Source organism: Bos indicus x Bos taurus, chromosome 1, assembly GCF_003369695.1.
Source record: "Bos indicus x Bos taurus breed Angus x Brahman F1 hybrid chromosome 1, Bos_hybrid_MaternalHap_v2.0, whole genome shotgun sequence".
NCBI classification, from domain to species: domain Eukaryota; kingdom Metazoa; phylum Chordata; class Mammalia; order Artiodactyla; family Bovidae; genus Bos; species Bos indicus x Bos taurus.
In genome coordinates, this window is record NC_040076.1 from 3,968,494 (window position 1) to 3,987,990 (window position 19,497).

At 46.0% G+C, this 19,497-nt stretch overlaps 1 protein-coding gene across 5 annotated transcripts in view; it reads left to right on the top strand.

The window, feature by feature from the left end:
* The window catches only part of TIAM1 (T cell lymphoma invasion and metastasis 1), a 465,511-nt gene that overhangs the window by 220,268 nt on the left and 225,746 nt on the right, over window positions 1-19,497 (top strand). For 2 of the 5 annotated variants that reach the window (XM_027538994.1, XM_027538837.1), the window contains exon 1: window positions 5,007-5,158. The exons of 2 other annotated variants lie outside the window; for them this stretch is intronic. The gene's annotated coding sequence lies outside the window, so the exon portion shown is untranslated. Of the gene's footprint in view, window positions 1-5,006; window positions 5,159-9,594; window positions 9,726-19,497 lie in introns of those variants that run through there. One more of the 5 variants, XM_027539081.1, reaches the window with a different exon arrangement.

Genomic DNA, 19,497 nt, shown 5'->3' on the forward strand with positions numbered 1-19,497 from the left:
CCTCTCCCCTTCACCCTTCCAGTTACAAGTCCGGGTTTAGTTACGTCAATCACCACTGGAGTCCTGAAACTCTTAGCCTTGGCATGTGAGATAAAAGTGGTTCTGTAAAGAAATGTAATTTGGGGCAATGAAAGCCAATGGGAATTTTAAAGTCATGGAAACATCTAATTGGAAGCTAGAGCTGGGAAGTCAGAGAAAATTAATTTGAACACCATCATTTATATGGTTGAGGAAATTGAAGCCTTTGGATTTCAAGGAACTTGCCGCACAGTCACTGCAGTGTATCCTGGAGGTGGCCTTTAAAGGCTATTAGAGTTTGCATGCCTTTTTCGGCAGATGGTGTATTTTTCAGGAATATTTCCACTAATTGATTTTGCATTCAGTTTTCAGATAGCAAAAATGATGTCAAGAGTTTTTCTGGGGAAGGAAATGGCAACCCGTTCGAGTATTCTTGCCTGGGAAATCCCATGGACAGAGGAGCCTGGTGGGTCCATGGGGTTGCAAAAGAGTCGGACATGATTTAGCAACTAAACAACAACAACAATATAAGCACTTCAAGAAAGAGTAAAAGGAAAGAAAGAGCCTCACAGTTTGGTTGGTGCAAAGTGTAGTCATAAAACATTCTTTTATCAAATCAAGTTTAATGAGGGCTTTGCACATCATGGGCTTCCCTGGTGGCTCAGATGGTAAAGAATCCGTCTGCCATGCAGGAGACCCGGGTTCCATCCCTGGGTTGGGAAGATCCCCTGGAGGAGGCCATGGTAACCCACTCCAGTATTCTTGCCTGGAGAATCCCATGGACAGAGGAGCCTGGTGGGCTACAGTCCATGGGGTCACAGAGAGTCAACTGAGCGACTGACACTTTTCACTTTCACTTGCACATCAAGACAAGACAAGACATTGAAAGGGTGGGCTTTGGTTTCTTCTCAGAGAGAAGGAAGGCCTCGCTCGTCCAGGGCTGAATCAAGGGTTTTCAAACATGTCAGTGTCCCTGAACGCATCCTCAGATCACCAAGCGGGCTGGGTGAGATGGATCCATATTTAGACTTTCAATCAGTTTCAAACATTAAAAAATTGATTTTGGCAATCAGACGTCAGTCAACTGTGAAATGTATTTGTGAATAAGCTTCTGAATTTCCCTAGTGACATCATAGGATTAACTGGATCTGTGTTTAGATCTGTACCTGTGCTGGGGAATCATTTTATTTGGATTCAGAATATTTGACGGTGTTAATTAACACCTCAGTTGGGCTTCACCTCACCTAAGGAGCACTTTCTCCCCAGCTTTGTTGCTGACTCAGGGTAATACAGGTGACCGCAGGTTGGTGTGAGCACTTGGTACCTTAGCCCTCCTTCCTAGCTCCAGATTTAGACCGGGGAGAGTGGCAGAGCGCTCACTGCAGGCACTAATATCAACTTTGCAGATCTTTTCAGCTCAGCCGATTACAATGATTTGGGGTTAAGCTGCTTTGATTCCTGAGCAAGTTGGTTTTGAAGACCCTTGAATAGCTCATCCAGAAGAATCTTGTTTAAGAAGAGCATTTGTGTCGTTGAGAACACAATTTCAAAGGAATTTTAAAAGCCAGGTATTATAGGTCTAATAAGCAAAATAGCAAGATAAAGACCCAGTAAAATCTTTGGGGAAAATTAAGAAAAAAATTTTTTCTGAGTGTAAATTCCTGAGTGTAAATTCAGCTGACAAAGAAGAGAGACGTTTAACCCTTTGTGGCTTTCTTCCCCACATATCAAATATTGTTTCCAACATGTATTAACTGATTAATTAATTATAATTATGTCAGTTTAGCTAGCTCCTGTATAGATATCCACAAGCAGTATAAATACCATATAAGGGTGTCATGGCTTGTAGATTTTTTTCAAACTGGTTTTTAGGTAAATCTTTCTTTTTTCCCCACTTGTGGTAGATTACTCTTGTAACTGGTTTCATTTAATATCGTCTCCAGGTTTATCCTGACCCCAGATGACTGGTAAAAACAAAAGTCAGTTGGGTGCCCTCTACTGGTTGTATTTCTCTGTTACAGAAGTGTTGCCTGTTGATGCCTGAGTTCATTGCTTGTGTAGGGCTCAGAACTGTGCTTACTTGTTCTTTTCCTAAATTCATATGAATCTTGAAAAGCAAAATGAGTGGCTTTAGAGACTGCAGGCTCAGGAGTTGGTACCTTAAGGAGGGCTCAAGTGTCTTTTGTCATCAGCTCGTCACGTGGCTTGTGGGGGACCCACAGCCTGGTACTCTTCTTCTGTTGTGGGAGTAAGCGCTGTGGTGCAAAGAGACACCTCTCTGGGAGGCCAGTGGCCGCCGCTTGGGAACTGCTCAGGCTCTGATCTTGGTCTGGGCTCGCCCTGGTCACCCATGTCAGGTCTTTGGCAATCTGTCAGCCGCTGAACGCAGTCAGCAGATTCTTCATGTGCTGTCAGATCATTCAGACTCTCGAACCCCCTGGTGCCCCGTGGATTTCTGCCAGAAGCAACTATAGGGGACTCTCTTTTCTGACCTGAGAGGTGGGTAGTAAAGTGGGGACTCCTTCAGTTTAATCCCACGTCCATTTATTGAGAACCTGCCATCTGCTAGGTTTTAAGGGGGATTCAAAATGAGCACACCCACTGCCCCCTCGCACCCACCCCTCACACCTCTGAACAACAACAACGAATCTCTTTCTTATTCAAGAAAGGAGAAAAAAACATATGGCATCCTAGTTAAAAGAAGTGTTCAATACTTCTTAGGTAATGATGAGACCAGAAAAACCTGTAGGAAAGAGGTAGACTTTGTGATGCTTACATTCTTTTTGCTGTAAGTGATTTGTAACTTGCTTTTCGGTAAGCTGTAATGAGATTAAACCTCCTTCCTGTTCTCAGTGGAGTGTCTCCAGCTAGTGACTGTCTATACAGAGATGACTGATGTGACCGGGATAAGCCCGACCCTGTGTATCTTTCACAACTCTTTCACTTTGCACCCGATGCCTCCTTGCCCAGCCATGCAATGATTCTCAAGCTGATATCCTGGCTTTCTGTCATCTTCCTCTCAACCCTCTCTTGATTATCTTCATCCAAATTCAACAGAAGTTGGTTTTGTGAGTTGCATGAACCCCAAATCGGTAAACTTTTTTCCTGATCTGACCCCAGTGCCCAGTTTCTTCTGAGCTCACACGACAGCCATCAGTCATCAAATGCTACACAATGGGAAGGAAGGAGAAATGCTGTTGTGTATTGTCATAAGCCCCAGGAGAGTCTCTTTATAATATTGGTGATCATAGATGGAATGTCCATTAAGTGACAGTGGATAGCAAGACCTCTGTCAGGGTCTTGCTGACAATAGCAAGCACTATTGTTTTCTTGGGCTGCATAACCCTTTGTTGAAGGGGGCTTTCCTGTGCATTTTAGGGTGCTTAGCAGCATCCTTGACTGACACCTATTAGATGCTAATTGTACCCCCAAGTTGTGTCTCCAATACTGCTAAATATCCCCTTAAGGGAAGTCACCTTTTGGTAAGGACCATTATCCAAATCCGGGACCAAAACCACTATCCACATCCAGGACCACTGCTTTCCTTTCTCATTCTGCTCCTTCAGAAGTCTTCATGAGCATTCTCTTGGTTGTTTGCGTCATTTATCAGACAGTCTTTAAATGTATACTTATGCTAGCTTTCCATGGGGTCGCTGAGGGTCGGACACAACTGAGCAGCTTCACTTTTACTTTTCACTTTCATACATCGGAGAGGGAAATGGCAACCCACTCCAGTGTTTTTGCCTGGAGAATCCCAGGGACAGGGGAGCCTGGTGGGCTGCCATCTATGGGGTCGCACAGAGCAGCAGCTTCTCAGCAAGGTACTGGGAATATATAAATCAACTAGGCATCTACTTCTTACTCATTTTTGAATCAGTTTTGACCGGATTGTGGTTTTTACCATTTTGATTTTTATCATGATTATCTTGAAAATTCCCTTTTCTGAGTAACTGCTCCCAGCCTGTATCTCTGACAGGCACTTGAGCAATTACGACCTCTTTAATGATGAATGTTGTGTTTCTATTTCTGTAGCCTGTTTGTTTGAAAAAAGTCCCTTGCAGCAGTGGGTCAGTATCCTTGGCTTTTAACACAGCTCTTAACCTTGTAAAATGATAATGTGCTATTAATCTATCAATTTCATCCATGAATGCTTCAACTCTTTCAGACAGGGCCTCTTGCTTGTCATTCCAGATATCCTATTTTCTTATACTGTGATTTCTTTCCTTCTCTTTAACTGGCCACCTGAGGCTTCATTTCATGTGTGGTCCTTTTAAAGTTTTATTTAAGTGAACTTTTGTTTGGGAACCAAGAGCAAGCCCAGCTGAAAGATACCACTGGACTGCTTTCACGTGAGCTTTGTTGGCTTATGTCCTTTAGAATTTTTAGAAACTGTGATATAGAAATTGCTCATGGGAAATCAAATTAACAGCAGTTATATTTCAAAGAGGAGGGGCAGGGGGGTGCATTTCAGGGAGGAGTTCCCAACAAGACTGGGAATTTTAAGCTGTCTGGTTCATTATATTATTTTCAAATATATTTTTGTATACCTGAAATATTTTGTAATAGGCTTTAAAGGAAAAACAAGCAGCTGAAAGTGTTTTTTTTTTTTTTTTTTCTGTCCTCGACTCTTTTAAACTAGATATTCATAAAATTAGGTCTCCACTTGCTGAACTACCCATGTTCCTGCCGGGAAAGAGCGGGTACTGCGCAGTTATTTAAGATTTATAGCCTCTTAAATCCGATAAGAGGCACTGCTTTCTTGCCACGTGCTTTCGAAAAATAGACTTTCTGCAGGGCGACCAGGTTCGTCTGTAAAATGGGTAAAATCTGTTAGGAATTAATTTCCCCAAAGGATGCGAGGAGCTGGGCGCTGGGGAGTCCACGGCGTTGCGCACACCAAAGGGGAGACGAATTGGAGGAGGCGGAGAGGAGGGAGGCGACGGTGTGCGGGGAGGAGCCACAAACCCTCTTCTACACACCCAAATGACCAGATTCATCACAGCACGAAACTTCACAAGGTAACGCCCACTCCCACCGCCTGGAGCCCGGGGAAGGCTGGCTGCTTCCTCATTTCTGTTACTGGAAGTTCTGAGAGATGGGAAGCAAGACGCGAGCGGCATGTGCGCCTCGCTGAGCGACGGTGAGCTTGAATTTCAAACCCGGTTCTTTTCATCGGCATATTTCTTTGTGTTGGGAGGTGTGGGCCAGCCCTGGGCGGCGAGAGGCCGGATGGGAACCCGGGCTCCGCAGCTGCCGCGCGGGGACCTGTGCGCCCGGGATCGGCGGGGCGCGTCTCCGCGCTGCGCTGGGGCTGCCCGGGGACACCACCAAGTGGGTTCTGGTTCGTGGGGAAAGGGGTTCGGGGTTTTGAAAGCGATTCATCCCCCACCCCCTTCCGCGCTCGCCCCGTGTGTAACCGAGGATCTCACTGAATCTGGGTTCTGGAAGGAGATGGTGGGATCCTGTTATCCACCAAAGATGCGCCGTGTCTCAGGCTGCCCTGCCGCGCGTTCAGTGTCCACGTCTTTGAAAATGAACCCCGTGAAAGTCTCGGGATTTTAAGTGACAAAAACTTCCGAAGGAATATTCCGAAGCTGTGGTGCTAACAGGCTCCTGGGTGGGAATTCTGGAGTGAAGCCTGGGAAGTCTACGTTTCTCATTAATTCTGTCTGATTGAGTGAGTACAGTTCCAGGGTTTCTGGCTATTGAGGTGTTGTTTATTTATGTGGAACTTTTTTCCTTGAAAAATGTTAGTTTTCTGTGGCAGCTGACTTGTCTTTAGATTGATTGCCCAAGTCGATTTCGGGTGGGGTGGGGAGAGGAAGTTTGGGTGGAGGGTGGCATGAGGTTGGGTTGATTGCAAGAGACGCTTCACTTGTCTCAGCAGAGGATAAACTTGGACAAATGCGGGCATTCTTTAGGTTTTATTTTCAGCCCCTCAAGGAGCTTTATTTTGACCTGTGTAGTGTTTCCTTACTGCAGGGTTGGTTAGGTGGAGGCCTGGGGGTTAACTGTTATCTGTGTCATCTATTTCGTATCTGATCAACAGGTTAGTGCAGAGCAGTGGGAGCTGTGTGTGTGTGTGTGTGTGTGTGTGTGTGTTGTAAGCTGATCTTTTGTAAGAATTTTTAGAGAATTGTCCTGCTCTCTGAGCCAGAAGCGAAGGCGAATGAATGTGTGGATCTTATTATATTTGTAGAAAACCAAGTTTTATTTTGTAAGGGCTTCTCCAGGTTCTGGGGTGGGTGTGACTTGGGGGGATGTTAGCGGCCGATTCTGTTGTTCTAATGCCAGAAAGGACCAGCCTGACTTCCCCAGCCCACCTTCCAGCTGAACTTCGGGGCTTGGGGGACGGGATGCTGTGCCCACAGTTTTAGCCTTCGTTTACTTTCACCCTTTAGCTTTCTCGAAGTTTATGATACAGAACTAGAATGAAATTACTTTTAAACCAATCTAGACACATGCTGGGCTTCCTAGGTGGCTCAGTGGTAAAGAATCCTCCTGCTAATGCAGGAGACCTGGGGGTTCGATCCCTGGGTCGAGAAGATTCCCCTGGAGGAGGAAATGGCAACCCACTCCAGTATTCTTGCCTGGAGAATCCCACGGACAGAGGAGCCTGGCTACAGAGGGTACGTCCATGGAGTTGCAAAGAGTCAGTCATGACTTAGCTAGTGGGCATGATCACGCACATGTGCCAGGGAAAAACAACTGGAGGCATGGTCTGGGCTGCTGGAGCCCTGCTTTCTTGCTTGTTGTGGGCTCAAGAAAGAACATGCAGGTGGGAATGAACTTGATGCTGACTCCTCCTACCCTGCCAAGGAGCCTTTAGTAACTTACTCAACAGGAAAGACAACCAGACTCGATCTCGTGATAATGCTGCTAACACTGACTAATAGACCCTTGTTTGTGGAGTTTTATGGAACAGTAATCCTCAGCTAGGGAAGGGGGAATATATTATTCAGAAAGGTTTCTAGACACTCTCACATGGGACTGTCTGGGGACATCATCGTGAAGCTATTTGAAACGTGTATTAATTACGCTGTATGACCTTGCAGGTGTCACAGCTTCTGTATCATTGTTTTCTTGTGGTCGCTATACCTCGCCCATACCTGGATGGGCTCTGGATATTTGAATTTTATCTTATTTATTTGTTTATATTGTTTGGCTGCCCCTCAGGACGTGTGGGATCTCAGTTCTCTGACAGGGATTGAACCTGCCCCTCTTTCATTGGCATTGTGGAGTCTTAACCCTTGGACTGCCAAGGAAGTTCTTGGATTTTATTTTTTTTATTATTGCAAGTTCAGTTTATTCTGTAGAAGTAAGGCTATTAAGATGATCTTGTTTTTAGTAACGAGTTTTGTTTTCTTTTTAATAGGGATTTTCCCATTTCATCTTAAACTTATTTATATAAAGTTACAGATAATATCCTTTCATAATAATTTTCAAGAGTACAGCATCTGTAGAAGTGTTTCCTTTTTCATTTCTGGAATTGGTTATTTGTGCCTTTTTTCTTTTTTGATCAACCTTGCTAGTGTATTATCAGTTTTATTCATTTTTGAAAGACCTAACTTTGGTTTTGTTTATATTTTAAATGAAGCATAAACAAATACAACTTATTGTAAGTTTACATGCATTTAAAAAATTGTGCCCTATGGAACTCTGTCAAAAAAGATTTCAAGAGCCTTTAAAACTAAATAACTGAGTCTCCTAGTTGTATGGAGGAAGATACTGTATATTTATGTGTCTTTGACGTAATGTTTTCCAGTTTTAGTAAAACATAGCTTGTGTTCCTGAGTATCATACCTGTTGGAGCAAATTGTTGTAGGGTGGGTTTTGCATATTCACTGGGACACACCCTGTGAAATTGTTTTGGAAACATCTTACTAGAATTCACCCAAGACTTACTGATAATTTAATGTGAATTGAAGGTGATTTCAACCCACTTAACAAGTTTACTTTGTACTGAGCCAGAGCAAATTTGTTGTAATGACTGAGGGAAAATGTTTCAGTTTGGTTCATATTTAATGCATGAGCCTTGGCATTTTAAAGTTTCCTCAGAAAATCTTTCTGAGTATGTGGTGGTCGTGTAAGAACAATAACTTTGGAGTCAGAAAGAGCTGGGTTTGAATTCCTGCTCTCAGTTGTAGCTGTGTGGCCCTGGGGAAATTACCTAACCTCTCTGAGCCTGTGGGTCCCCTACTGTGAGAGAGAGGTCTGAAAACTACTTCGGGGGCCTTCGTGAGATTCCTCTGAGTTTTCACGTAAGGGACCCGTCTCGCGGTTTGGCACACACACAGTGGATCGTCAGTTGTAGTCTGAGGAGTGTTTTCCTCTGCTACTGTTGTGCAAGGTCACAGTTCTGCGGGTGCCTTCCTTCCAGAAATGTGAACGGGTATTGCAATAGCATGAAACAAAACCACTTCTATCATTCTTTTTTTTTAATTCCGGGCAAGTGGAATTATCAGGGTCCCTTTCCATATTTTCATCTTATCCCAGTGAATTGATAGTAAACTGACTGTACATTTCCCCCTCCACTTTTTTTTTTTTAATTAAATTTTTTTTTTTTAATTGTGGAAAAAGTGACATAATCTACAACATACTATTTCAATATGGTGGGAGATGGTTGGCTGATGAACACTACCTTGATTTTGTATTTCCACCACATTTTCTGATATCTATACTATAAGGTGGCTCTAGTGGTAAGGAACCCTCCTGCCAATACAGGAGACATAAGAGACTCTGGTTCTGTCCCTGGGTCAGGAAGATTCCCTGGACAAGGACATGGCAACTGACTCCAGTATTGTTCCCTGGAGAATCCCATGGATAAAGGAACCTGGCAGGCTGTAATCCCTAAGGGTCGCAAAGAATCAGACACGACTGAAGCAACTTCGAGCACACACGTACCGTTCAGCGGCACTAAGTGCACACACACTGTTGTGCAACTCTCACCATCGTCACCTTCCTGGGATTACTGTATGTTTTCCTTCAGCTCATTTCACCTCCTTGAGAGTCTAACTGCTCTCTTCTAATTCCCTCCCTTTCTTTCTTGCTTTTTTTGGGCTGTCTTTAGAGTATACATCAGGGCTTCCCTGGTAGCTCAGATGGTGAAGAATCTGCCTGCAGTACAGGAGACCTGGGTTTGATCCTTGGGTCGAAAAGATCCTCTGGAGGAGGAAACGGGAACCCATTCCAGTATTTTTGCCTGGAGAATCCCATGGACAGAGGAACATGGCGGGCTACAGTCCATGAGGTCACAAAGAGTCGGACACGACTAGGCGACTAACACACACAGGGTACAAATGTGGAGAAGGAAATGGCAACGCACTCCAGTATTCTTGCCTGGAGAATCCCATGAATAGAGGAGGCTGGCGGGCTACAGTCTATGGAGTTGCAAAGAGTCAGACGCGACTAACACACACAGAGTACGAATGAAATGGGTACAAAGCTCAGAACTTGAGATGTAAGTCAGTGGGGTTGCTCCTTTGAAGGCAAAGTTTGTTAACTTTCGTTACTACAGAATTTAGCTGGGAGATGCTTGGGGTTGATTGCCACATTGATTTCGTATTTCCACCGGAGTTTCTGAGCATCCTCTTCCCGGGCTTGGAGTTCGTCCATGCTTTGCGGGGAGATATGGATCGTTGAATGCTACTGCTGACTTCTTAACCAAGGAGAGAAATGAAGAGCAAAGGGCGGAGGAGGTTGGCCAGGTAATATTCCTGCACAAAGGACTGTAGCATTATTGAAGTCTCCAAACTCAAGCTGTTTGTTCTCCCTGGGGTTTCTCCTCTGAATAGATCCTGGGAGAATCTGTGGCATAATTACTTAAGATTTATTTAGGCATCCAGTGTTGCAATGGGCTGAGCTGGGCAGGGGGAAGGATTGTGAGCTGGAGAAAGGCTTTATGGTGTGATGCCAACATCATTTGCTATTCCGCCCAAGGAGCAAGTCTTGGTTTACATTTTGCGGAGTGAATTGGCCTTCGCCGTGGGGCTATTTTCCAAGTCAGCAGATTGATTAACCAGCTGCCCTTGACCTGGCCTGTCTGCTATGACCCTGAGGGCTGAGTAACAGCACAGGAGCTGCTGTTTGTTTTAGTTGGTGTTTTTACGAGAACAGAGAACAAGAGGGCCCATAGTCTTCCTAAGTATTTTGCAGCACTGCTTCCCTAGTTTATTTTGATTCCTTACTTGAAAACAAAGTATTAGCATACCATTCATTGGTGAAACTTGAGGGTGAGAGGTCATCACTTTTGGAAAGCTGTCTTTTTTAATTGTTCTGGATGGATTTGTAAGCTCTTGAGCTAGGTCATAGTACCTCATGCAGTACTTTGGACTCATATGCTCCAGTGTTTGACAATTCAGGCTTTCATAAATTATGAGATTTTGGCGGGCAAGAATAACCATGGCCAAAGTGCTTTGTATGAAGCCATAGTGGTATAAGCGCCTGGTAAGTGAAGGTGGTGCTAATGGTAAAGAATCTGCCTGCCAGTGCAGGAGACGTATGAAATGAAGGTTCGACCCCTGGGTTGGGAAGATCTGGAGGAGGGCATGGCAACCCACTCCGGTATTCTTGTCTGGAGAATTCCATGGACAGAGGAGCCTGGTGGGCTACAGTCCATAGTGTTGCACAGAGTTGGACACAACTGAAGCGACTTAGCATACACGCAAATGCTTCCTTGATTATTCAAATACAAATTCCTTGTTAGACTATGAATACTAAATACTGATTTATTGAGTATCTATAACATGGTGGTGGTGGTGGTTTAGTCGCTCAGTTGTGTCCGACTCTTGCGGCCCCATGGACTGCAGCCCGCCAGGCTCCTCTGCCAATGGGATTCTTCAGGCGAGGACACTGGAGTGGGTTGCCATTTCCTTCTCCAAGGGATCTTCCCAACCCAGGAATTGAACTCCGGTCTCCTGCATCGCAGGAAGATTCTTTACCGACCGAGCTATGAGGGAAGCCCATCTACAACATATGAGGTACTTTTCCTAAGTTATCACAATGAGGTTTCCAAGGAAGATCTTGTAACCTCTAGAGGAATATGAAAGGTGATCATAAAACCCATTGCTTTCCTCTGTCTGTTCTTGTGGGTAGAACCACAGTGGGCTGAGCCCCACCCCTCTAGACCCGAAGCCAGGAGCAGGGGGGCTGGTCTCTTGGGGTATGATGGCTCTGGGTCCTAGCCTCTCACCTAGGACATGAGCTGTGGATGGCACGTTTGGAGATCTTGAGAAGCCTCTCCTGTTTGGGATGGGGTAAGTGGAGTGTTTTCAGAACACTGGGACATGAGTAGGCAAGCCTTTAAAGTCCTTCTTGTCTTAGGATCTGTCGAAATCCACCTATTCAGGATGATAGAAGTTTCATTATCTGTTTTGATGAGAAGAGGGCTTCTGATTCTACCTGCTCAGAAACTGAGACTTTGAAACAGATTTTCTGGGAACTTCCTGATGCTTGAAAGTGAAAGGGTTAATCGCTCAGTCATGTCCTACTCTTTGGCGACTCAAGGACCCCTGGACTGCAGCTCGTCAGGGTCCTCTGTCCACAGGATTCTTCAGGCAAGAATCCTGGAGTGGTTTGCCATTCCCTTCTCCAAGGGATCTTCCTGACCTAGGGATTGAACCTGGGTCTCCTGCATTGCAGGCAGATTCTTTACTGTCTGGGCCACTTAGGGGCCCTTTCTTCTTGGATCATCCACATGGACAGGCCAGTCTTTGGGGCTTGATGATGAGGTGGTGGGGGCGCACCCCAAGTCAGGACCACTGTGAGCCGGCTGGGTCTGCCCTTTGGGAGCCTCCATACATGCACTGATTCCTTCCACCTTGAGTCGTGAGGAAGAAGGTTCCCATTGATTTTCAGATTACATAATTTTAGAGACTTTCGGGGATAACCTTCCTACCTTTGTTTTCCTGACTTTTTCTTTGCCTGCCCTCGTGACACCAGAAAAGGGGAAGAAAGAATCGATTTGGAGAGCAGCTGGGAAAGCTTGGTAGCAGATGGGGTTTTTCTGGGGCTGTTGTGCATGAGATCAGGTTCCTTGGAACAGGGAGGTTGACTCTTCGCCTGAACTGGGAAGTAGGTTTGGTTGCAGTGGGGTACTTCATGTGGCCTTCACTGCTGTGCCCAGATGGGGTCCCATCATTGCTTGAGAGGCAAGGGGCTTCCTGCTGGAAGGATCCAGGTGGGAAAAGTGTCTGGTTTACAGGCACTTGGAGAAAAGAAATCTGTGGAACAGACACCTTTCCTGCCTCCCATGTGTGGCCTGAGACTCTTCTAGGAAGTCCAGCAAAAGGGGAATCGTGGCTCTAAAGTTCCTCTGCCACGTGGGGACAGTGTCGTCTGCCCTGAGCAACATCTCCCACTTAACGTCACTGGGCGAGGATGGTTTAGACCAAAGGGGGCTTTCTAACTATACACGTACAGTTATTCTTTCCATGCTTGCCTTCCTCCAGGGACTTCCTGGCAGTCCCATGCTTCCATGGGAAGACTCCATGCTTCCATGGCAGGGGCTTGGGTTCGATCCTGGGTTGGAGAACTAAGATCCCACATGCCACATGGCATGGCCAACAACAACAAACAAACATAAGAAACAACAAGCAAACACGCTTGCTTTCCTCCCATCAATGTAGCCACTCAAGCCTTGTTAGTAAGTGACATAATGCTCTACTGTTTAACAGTGATCAGATTTGGGTCCTATGCCAGTTGATCTAGGATCTGAACAAATAAGGGATCTCCAACTTGATGGAGAGGCTGAATCACCGATGCTTCCTGAGGCATGAGCCCTGCAATTAAAAAAAAATTTTTTTTTTTTTTTACTGTAATAAGAACACAGCACGCAACCTACCCTCTGATCAGATTTTTAAGTGTTCAGTACAGTATTAGCAGTAGGTGCGGTATTTTACAGTGAGTCTCTAGAACTTGCTCACCTGGCATACCTGAGATTTAATACCCGTTGATTTGCACCTCCTCATCCCCCTTCCCTCCAGCCCCTGGCATCCCCCATTCTAGCCTTTGCTTTCATGATGAGTTTCACTATTTTAGATAACCAATGGCACACCACTCCAGTACTCTTGCCTGGAAAATCCCATGGATAGAGGAGCCTAGTAGGCTGCAGTCCGTGAGGTCGCTAAGAGTTGGACATGACTGAGCGACTTCACTTTGACTTTTCACTTTCATGCATTGGAGAAGGAAATGGCAACCCACTCCAGTGTTCTTGCCTGGAGAATCCCAGGGACGGGGATGCCTGGTGGGCTGCCGTCTATGGGGTCGCACAGAGTCGGACATGACTGAAGTGACTTAGCAGCATGTAAGTGGAAGCATGCAACATTTGTCTTTCTGGGACTGGCTTATTTCAAACAGCACAGTGTTCTTAGGGTTCATCCATGCTGTGGCATATGCAGGATTTCCTTCTTTTTTAAGGCTGAGTAATATTCGTGTGTGTACTGCCTTTTCCCCGCCTTCCTCCATTGTTGAACCTTTGGGTGGTGTCCCCATCTTGGCTACTGTGAGTAATGCTGCAGTGAACATGGGCTGGCTCATGTCTCTTTGGGATCCTGCTTTCATTTATTTTGGGTAAATACCCACATGTGGGATTGCTGGATCCTCTGGTCGTTCTGTTTCTTTCTTTTGCAATGGCTGCGCACTTTTGCCTCCTGATCCCTGCAGTTTACTGCCCACCAGCATCTCGGGCTCTCCTCTGCAGGTCTTGCTCTGACCTGTTCTTCCTGTCCTACCTGTTCTGGCCACACCTGGATCCAGACTGGCAGCCTTAGCACAGGGCAGCCTACAGACCTCTTGCTCTCCTTTGAATCCCATTGCATTGTCATAGTTGGGTTGCTGGCTTTTTATTAAGGGGTAAATAATATAAACAACAATGATGAAAACAACATTTAACCCTCTGAGGCACATGTCGCCTGTGCTCTGTCCCGCCTGTTTGGATCCACGTTGTCTTATGTGCAAATCAGCTTCCCCCCATGCTTTCACTCCATAAGCCAGCCTTCCCTTCTCTTTGTTGGCGAGCCGGCCTCGAGGCTTGCTGCGCCTTTGACCATGGAGTCCTTGTCCCTTGAGGCAATCCTTAGCCAGAGCTGGGTGCGGGTATTTCAGGCAGACTCTTGAAGTTTTCCCTGTCCTGTCTCCAGAGAGCTCTGGTGGCCTCTTTCTCCCACTCCCCAACTGGTTTTCTGTGAAACTTCTTCCACTAAGTAACTTAAGCGTGAGTTCTCATCTCTGGGTTAAGGAACTTGTTCCAAGTGACAGCGTTAGGAAAGGAGGAGAGAGGATTTGAACCACAGTTGCCTGATTCCCTGAAGGCTCCCGTGTGTCTCTCCAAGGTAGGGCTGGTCGTCCTCTCCTGTATATTTGCCTCATTGTGGGTTAGAGTGACTGCCACAGCTGCTGCTGCTTCTGCTGCTAAGTCGCTTCAGTTGTGTCCGACCCTGTGCCACCCCATAGACGGCAGCCCACCAGGCTCCCCCGTCCCTGGGATTCTTCAGGCAAGAACACTGGAGTGGGTTGCCATTTCCTTCTCCAGTGCATGAAAGTGAAAAGTGAAAGTGAAGTCATTCAGTCATGTCCAACTCTTAGCAACCCCATGGACTGTAGCCTACCAGGCTCCTCCGTCCATGGGATTTTCCAGGCAAGAGTACTGGAGTGGGGTGCCATTGCCTTCTCCGGACTGCCACAGGCTGTTGTGTAAATGCTTGTTTGATGAGTGGCTAATTGGCCCAGCTGAGCTCTAAACAGCCTTACCAAGTCCTGTCTCCGGGCGAGTGTCCGTTCCATCTCCCCCTCCGGTGACCTCCCCCCAGCTGTCTTTCGGAATCAGTGTCAGCCCACCTCCTCCTTGCTGCCTTTCCAGTCTCTTCCAGCCCCGAATCATTTTTTCCCCCTCAGTGCCCCGTATTACTAGTCAGATGTTGCCTTTTTAATCTTTTTTTCCTCTCAACTCAACTGTAAATCCTTGAGTGCTGTGATGGTGCCCGGAACCACAGAGTACGCGTGTGCTGATCTGATTCTTCAGAGATGCATCATAACCTGGCCCACGCTGTCCAGAGAAATGCCACGGTTGTTTCCCGGTTCTATGAATGAAGGGAAGTCGAGGTCAAGGAACAGACTTGAAAAAAATAAGATAAGCGAGGGGGCAAATCTAAAAATCATCAGCCCACTTTTGGGTGAGCTCGTGTGGCGTTTTCACGCTGCAGCTGTTCAAGCTGAATCACAGGGTGGATGGATCATCTTTTGGCTTCAAGCACGGTGGTTAGCCGTCTTCCCCCACTGGGAGAATGGAAGCAGATTTATGTGATGAATAATGCGGTCTCTCTTCCAATTCTTGGGATGTGGTTTGACAGACTTCATGAAAATGGTAGGTGAAAGCACTTGATGTGCTTTCTTCCCCATATGAATGATAATAATGACGTGCTTCAGCAGAGTTTGTGTGTTCAGTTCGAGCTGGTGGTCAGCCCCACTGTTCATGGTGACCTCTCCTTTTTGGCAAAGAGATTCAGACATGCTTTGCCTCCTGGGTGTGTCTCACCTCAAGGTCCCAGAGAGAGGACGGGGCTGGAACCGAAGATGCTGCAGAGAAGGGTCCACATACATCGAGCATGTGCTGTGTGCCTGGCTTTCTGCTCGCTGGTCTCAGTAGAGCCCATGATCGAACCTCAGCACCTCCTTGGACGTGGCATCCTGGCCAAGTCCAGCTGATGGCACCCACGTGACTTCACCAAACTCACCCTGACATGGTGACCCTGGACTTGAACTGTGCTTTATCTGGCTTTTACATCCATGGCTGCTCCCATGCGTCTTGACCTGCCATTCTAGATAAAAGCAGAGGCGTTTAGATGACGATTCTAGAATTCTGAAGCTCCCGGGTTCGTGTCTGATCTCTGCATTTCTGCCTTAGCCAGTTCCCCTTAGCACTTCACCGTTCATGAGTCTGGTAATGTCAGCACAGCATGAGATACCATACTGAAGTGGAACTTTTTGGCAGGATGCATAATATTTGAAAAATATCACAAAATTACTGCAAAATTAGGGAGCCGATTTTATTTTTAGCTGCCTGCCCACAGGTGAGATGTATCCAGCTCATTTTTTGCACACCATCAGGAAAGAAAGTCAAACAGTTGCAGACTGATAGCAGAAACCAGCACAGTATTGTAAAGCAACTATCTGTCAATTAAAAAAAAAAAAGGTAACCATTAAAAAGGTAGTTGCAGCTATGTTTTTAGAAGAAGGAGCCTCTGCAGCTAGACGGGGGGCTTCTTACCACTGTCTCCTGTTCGGTAGCTCACATGGCCTGGGGTGTCGCTGCCTTGGGTTTGTTGGAGCCGGACGCCCTGGATTCTTTGGTCGTCCTGTCCCTCTCCTGCCCACATTGCATAAACATTGGCGTGGCAGGGACAGATGGCCACTCGGGGGCTCCTTTGATGTCACATTTGGTTGCCTGGATGGGGGGTCCGGGTGGTTGCCACTAGTCTCCATGGGAGGAGAGGCGGGCTGGGAAATACCTACTTGGCAGTGGGTAAGCAAAAGCTCAACTCCAGAAGCTCTGGGGGCCCTGAGACGTGCAGGCTGGGCCGCAACCGTTTCAGGCTTACAGAAGTGTGTTTGGGAAGAAACCAGTGAAGCACAGGATTTTCCCTCTGCTCCTAATTGATGCTCAGCGGAGTTCCATTTTATTAAGAGAATGGGAATGGAGTGGGGTGGGAATGGGGTGCTGAAGAGAGAGAGAGGATTGCAGCTAGTTACTTTCAGAGGTAGAAGTTCATTCCAGAGACCTGGGTTATCTGTTGCTAGAGATGCAGGTGAAAGTCTCTGAAATCCCAGGGGAGTCCAGATGGAACAGCTGGGGCCCTGTTATCTGTGGGACTCTTTGCTGGTCAAGCAGCATCAATCTGTGTGATGAGGACTGAAGGCTTTGATGGAAACAGGAAGTGTGGTAACAAAGATTCCTCCCAGACAGGGAGGGCATGAGGCCGCAGAATCACGCCTGGAAGAAAAATCAAGGGTTGACAGATCTTCGTGGTTTTAATTTTGGAAGGAACAGTGGAGGTAATTACAGTTGCCTGCATGCAAACCAAGCCTGGAGTTCAATCTGAGTGGAAAAGGCAAAAGCCACAAGGGTTGATTGAAAGCTTTTCCTGTTCCAGCCTCTAGGTTATAACTGTTGTTATGTATTTTTCTAATGCATTTATACAATTCCCAACTTCCCTCGTGGCTCAGAGGGGAAAGGAATCTGTTTGTAATGCAGGAGACCTGGGTTTGATCCCTGGGTTGGGAGGATCCCTTGGAGAAGGAAATGGCAACCCACTCATCCCATGGACAGAGGAGCCTGGTGGGCTGCAGTCCATAGGGTCACAAGGAGGTGGGCTCAACTGAAGTGACTTGGCACACACGCACATTAAGTATTTACTCTCTGCCTGGCACAGTTTTATTTTTGGCCATGCTGCATTGCATCCGGGATCTTTATTACCCACCCAGGGATGAAATCGGTGCCCCCTGCATTGGGAATGTGGAGTCATAACTTGTGGACTACCAGAGATATTACGTGCCTGGCTCCGTTTTAAACGCTTAGCATGGACTATTGCATTTAATCTACCCAATAACCCAGTGAACTATTATCATCCCGGTTTTGTGTGTGTGTGTTAGTCTCTCAGTTGTGTCCGGATCTTTTGCGACCCCATGGACTGTAGCCCGCCAGGCTCCTCTGTCCATGGAATTCTCCAGGCAAGAATGTTGGAGTGGATTGCCATTTCCTTCTTCAGGGGATCTTCCTGACCCAGGGATTGAACCCGGGTCTCCAGCATTGCAGGCAGATTCTTTACCATCTGAGCTACTAGGAAAGCGCAGGTTTACAGGCGAGGAAAATGAGGCAGAGAGACGGAAAAGGACACAGCTATGCACAGCAAGTCCAGGTGGACACACGGACAGCCTGCATGCCCAACTCCCCCAAGCCTCTGTGGTTCTTCCCAATTCTGACTTTCCTGTGTTTCTGGAACAGTCAGTACATCTTCAGTATTTCTTTCTAAGAGTCAGCGGCAAACAACCAATTTGATCACTTAGTTTCTGCTCCACTCTATTCAGTATTTACAGGCATCTAGTTTTGTGTGAATGCCTGATGGGCCATTTAGTCATAAACAGATCTACCCTACTGATGGTTTTCTCTGGGTAGTTCCGTGTCAGTGTTGCCATTGCTAACAATGATCTCCTGCTAGGGTCTAGCGAGTTTTCTCTTTGGGCCCTTAAAAATCAATGGTCATTTTAGTTTTTTTAAAAAATTAAGGAGATAAATAAGCTCAATCATTTGTATTTAAGCAAAATGATTATCATTGTTATTTGCTAGTGTTTATTCAATAAAATATGAAAAGAACACTGAGCTAGAAGTGAAGAGACCCAGGTCTTCTTTACCTGAGCGCTCCCTATCTCTTGGACATTAGGCGAGCTAGTTGCTTGGGGCAGCACATTATATCCTTGGGGGTCCTTGTGATGTACAGAAGTTTCCGTCTATATTGCTGTTCAGTTGCTCAGCTGTGTCTGACTCTTTACGACCCCATGGACTGCAGCACACTAGGCTTCCCTGTCCTCCACCGTCTCCCAGAGCTTGCTGAAACTCATGTCCATAGAATCGGTGATGCCATCCAACCATCTCATCCTCTGTTAAGTCCTCTTCTCCTCCTGCCCTCAGTCTTTTCCAGCATCAGGGTCTTTTCCAATGAATCAGTTCTTTGCATCAGGTGGCCAAAGTATTGGAACTTCAGCTTCAGCATCAGTCCTTCCAATGAATATTCAGGGTTGATTTCCTTTAGGATTGACTGGTTGGATCTCCTTGCAGTCCAAGGGACTCTAAAGAGTCTTCTCCAACACCACAGTTGGAAAGCATCAATTCTTCGGCACTCAGCCTTCTTTATGGTCCAACTCTCATATCCATACATGACTACTGGGAAAAAACCACAGCTTTGACTACACAGGCCTATAATAGAGGTATTATGTATCAAGATTCAACTTTTAGCTTCATATTACTGCATTATTTATTTAGACGTTTTTTCTTTAGACCCAGATGCTACAGCTGCATTTTACAATTTTGGTGTTTCAAGTATTGTGTTATCTGCTGGTTGTGTGTTCTTTTCTTTCTTTTTCTCTAGGGGGTTTCAGATAGGATGAAAATGGAAACTAAAGAAGAGATTGGACCTGGAAGTACTTTTCAGCAGTGGAGAAATTAACCAAAATGGGAAAAGGCACCATTTTGTTGCTAAATCAAGGGAACATGGATGGGAGTGCTTGCCAAGTAATTGGGTACATTGTACATGGATTACTTTTTCATTGGGACTTTATGGTTTAAAAGAAAGCAAAAAAAAAGCAGATCAAAATGTTAAATATTTATGTCTTTTCAAAAACACATCAAGTTGGCATTTAAACTCAAATTGCCAGCCTCCTCTACTTCTGTAATTTGAAATCAGACTGAAAATTTTCACCTGAGTTCGG